This window comes from Notamacropus eugenii, chromosome 7 (assembly GCF_028372415.1).
Source record: "Notamacropus eugenii isolate mMacEug1 chromosome 7, mMacEug1.pri_v2, whole genome shotgun sequence".
NCBI classification, from domain to species: domain Eukaryota; kingdom Metazoa; phylum Chordata; class Mammalia; order Diprotodontia; family Macropodidae; genus Notamacropus; species Notamacropus eugenii.
In genome coordinates, this window is record NC_092878.1 from 52,243,757 (window position 1) to 52,247,991 (window position 4,235).

Consider the following 4,235-nt stretch of genomic DNA (forward strand, 5'->3'; position numbering starts at 1 on the left):
TCCGAGTTCTGCCTTCTTTGTCATTAACATTTTGCTCATCTGTTTCATCCTTGTTCTTCTGAAAAGAAGCCAAAAGAGCTTTTTTCATTGTTCTTATCACTTTTGCAAACATCAGCCAATACTGAGCTTTATCCTTCTTGGCACTATTTTCATAAGGCTGCACCATTTTGAAATTTTGCCTTAATTATTTAGAGAGCAGGACCATAAGCACACTAAAACATCTGAGATCAGTTTCCTAATGGCTACATCTGGGCCCCACCTGATAGTCCTTCATTTACAACTTCCCTCCTTACCTAGAAGATAAATACCAAGAAGCAGCCTGGGAATTTAGCCAAGTCAAGAAATATTTATTAAGTACTTACTGTATGCTAGGCACCGTGCTAAGCTCTGGGGATGCAAGAAAAGTGAAAATAATTCCTTCGCTCAAGGAGGCTCACAGTCTCATACAACTCCTTACAAGCACCACATACAGAGGAGAACTTGAGAGTTGTCTTAGAGAGAAAGCACTAGCCATAAAGGGGACTGGGAAAGACTTCTTGCAGAAGGTGGGGTTTACTTGAAGGAAGTCAGGAAAGCACCAAGGTGGAGATGAGGAGGGTGGAGGCAGAGATAAGAGGACCTAGGAGCATCTGCTGGTGCTACCCATTTTCACAGTAATAATAGACATTCCCCATCTTCAAACTACTGTCCAGGATCTACTAGCTGGACTACTAGCTATGCCCTATTCTGTCTGCCATCTGCCATCCTCCTTGTCTGGAATGCACTCACTCTCTCATCTGCCTCTCGGAATTCTGACCCTCCTTCAAAACTCAGCTCAGGTGTCTCATGACTTCCTCCTACCCCCCACCCCCACTCCCTTCTCAAATTACCTTATATTATACTTATCTGCCTCCACATCCTATCTCTGAAGTAGAATGTAAAGTCCCTGCAGGTAGGGACCTTGTCACTTGTTTTTTGTATCACTAGTACCTTATGCATAGTGTTGAGGTTCAGGGGTGCTGGGGGCCTCATGAAGGGTCTTGCTTGAATGAATTCAACTCAAGCCTTCTTCAAGCCAAAGAAAAACAAAGCTTATTAAAGATTCGCCACCTTAGGTTGACTCTTAAGGAGCCTAACCATTTATTACGCTCATATTGACAAGCGGGCAACATAGAATCTCAGTTAGACAGAGCGTGTGCTGGATTAAATCTGAACTCCCTCATGAAGGCAATATGGAATTTAAATACCGAAAGTCCGTGGGAAAGATCAAGAGGTGGTCTAGTGGTATGGGAGGAGGGTCTAAGGAGGATCTAGATGGAACTGGGGTAACTAGTGATGTAATCCAGGGTGGGAAACAGCTGGAAGCAATTGGGAGGTATCAGACCATGGAGGGCTTGGGTGGGATGTAGGTGGGGCAATCTAGAGGTAACAGATAATGGCAATAGATTTGAGTATGAAAGGTCAGGTTAAGTGGGGAGATTCAAGGAAGTTCCCAGAGTCTGAACCCCATCACTTCCATTAATAACAGTGTGATTCTACTTCCTGATTATGAACTTAAAGGACCCTGTGAGAGCAGGAAAGTTATCACCAGCCCCATTTGACCTAATAGGAAACTGAGTCTCAGACAAGATAAGCAATTTACTTGTTTAATGTCATACAGCTTGTTATGTACCAAGCTATTCTCCCTTTCCCTCACTTCCCCTTCACAAATCTTAAACTTATGCTCGTCTTTCTGGGAGCCTACACATTTCAAGGGACATGGTGTGCTCTGTATATCCAAATCTGTAAAGTAGTAAATAGGGTTATAATAATGCTCCATTGTTTATTCATTTTTGTGGAGGCAGAGCACAAGCCATCAGTCCTCTCCCTGCCCACACACCAAAGGCTGGGAACAAAACCACCAGGCCAGTCTTACTTCCCAGGGAACAAATTTTCCAGGGGCACAAACTGTCAAATGAGCATTCCTTTTGCAACCTTGGGGCTGGCTAGTTCTATACACTCCTATATCACAATTCTACTTACTTAGCTCTTCCCCTTCCCTATTGCTAACATGCATCTCCAGCCTACCACTCCACCTCCCTCTTTCCTAATTAAAAATCATACACTGTTATCCTTCCCCGCTGCTATCTCTTCCAGGAGTACCATCCTTATCAAGTCTCATACTCCCCCTACCCTCATTCCTCTATCTCTCTTTCCACTACGCCCTTGGGAATCTGTTCTATTATGAACAAATTCCCACACATCCTCCACCAATTCACCCAAAATGAACTGTCTTTTTCCTAACAACACCCCTTCCCTGTGGAAGAAGGAGGATGTGACATTTTACTTGCTCCCCACTGCCATGTCCTAACCATTGTTCTGCCACCATCTCTCCAAAGCCTCTCCTCTTTTGGAAGTTCACAGCATCACCCTATACTATTGTCTCCCATCTTTGTGCCATTGTCTACTGACTTCCAGGATAGCTTCTTCAATTCCTTCTTCCTCTAAGGACCCACTTCTCTATTCTGTGACCTACCATCCTGCATAGTTATTGCATGGCCAACATTTGATGACCCTCCTAACACCCTGAATGCATAATATCTTGAACTATAGTGACCCTCATCTCCACTCTGTCTCAGCAACCTATCAGTATAGCCCAACCATAGAGCCCATAATCATTTCCTTTTCTGCTAATGGCCTCCTGGGCATATCTACCTCTTCCGTAGACTCCTATTGAATTTGCTCCTGGTTATCATCATGACCTCTCCCTACCCCTGTATTAACCAGTTTATTAGTTTCTACTTGGGTCTCTCCATTAAGGCTGGTACCCAGGGTCAGCCAATCAGAGATCAGTACTCCATTCTAGAATCCCTTGCCCCTTTGATGTTTCCCCCATTTTGCCATTTATCAGTCCTGAAAAGAAGAGAATGAGAAATCATTTATTAAGTGCTTGCCATGTGTCAAGCACCGTGCCTTCAAGTATGGCGGATGAAAACAGGAAAGCAAGAGAGACCCTGCTCTCCAAGGAGCCCACATTCTAATTAGGGGAGGATTTGTGTCCATGTTGGAAAGGGCAAGTAGCATTTTAGGCTCTGACAGGGAAAGTCACAGGAGCTTACAATCTAATAACTCAGATAAGACAAACGACTAACTGGAGGCAGAATATAAGGGTCATGAGAGAAGTTCAGACAAGGTTCTGTAGGGCAGTCAGAAGGGGAATGGGAAAAGCTCAGACTCAGCAAATGCAGACACAGAGAATGACAAATTGAGAAACAAAGCAGACCCCACCTTCAAGGAGTTTATATGAATAAGACAAACACACAAATAAGCTTGATGTGTAGTGGAATGAGATAAAGACAAAGGAAAAACTCTAAACCAATATGAGTCGTGCCTAAATATGCTCCAGTGGATCCTATTCCCCACTGGACAACCCACTTTGAATTCTTTTTCATACACTAGTGAGTTATAAACTGCACTTTTTCTCAATTAGTTACCTTTCTATCACCAGGACTACAGATCAGTAACTTCTGGGTTACAGTAGAAACAGTATTCAGACTTATCTGACCTTGGGTAAGTTGACTAACTTCTTTGAGCCTCAGTTTCCTCCTCTGCAAAATGGAAATAATCCTATCTCACTGGGTTCTTCTGCAAGTGCCAACCAACGTGAGCTCTTACTATTTCCTCCAAAGAGGTGCGGCCAGCCCTTTTGTCCCTGACACTGGCCTTATTTTCAGCATCTACGCCCACCAACAGTTTCAATGTATCTTAGCTCCCCACCTGCAAAACTGAAATATCTTCGACCTGGGAAGCGAACTGGGTCTGGAAGGGACCCTTGGGGTCCACCTAGTCCAACCACCTTATTTTCTAGATAAGGGAAGAGCTGAAGTTGTCGTTGGCTCAGTCACGCGTGTATCCAGTGGATAAGAACCCTAAGTCTGGCTCCAAATTCAAGCCCCGGGCTTGCAGACAGACGGCCCCCACCCCACCCAGGCACGGGGCCACACCACGGCCCAGTAGTCCGGAGCTGTTTTTGGATGGCTTTAGGTCCTCCCGAGCCGCGGGGTGACCACGGGTTTGAGGGGGGTCTGCGCCCCTCTGGGCCTGGAGCCCCTGCAGCTCCCAGAGGCAGCTCGGGGTTGGTTATACGGGGAGCACCCGCTGTTTGAGAGCCGGGACTGCGCTCCTCGGATAGTAAATGTCACGTCGGGGAGTCTGTAACTGACACGTCTGCCCCGCGTGGTCTAATACACGACAAGTTACTTAGTAATTGTAACAAA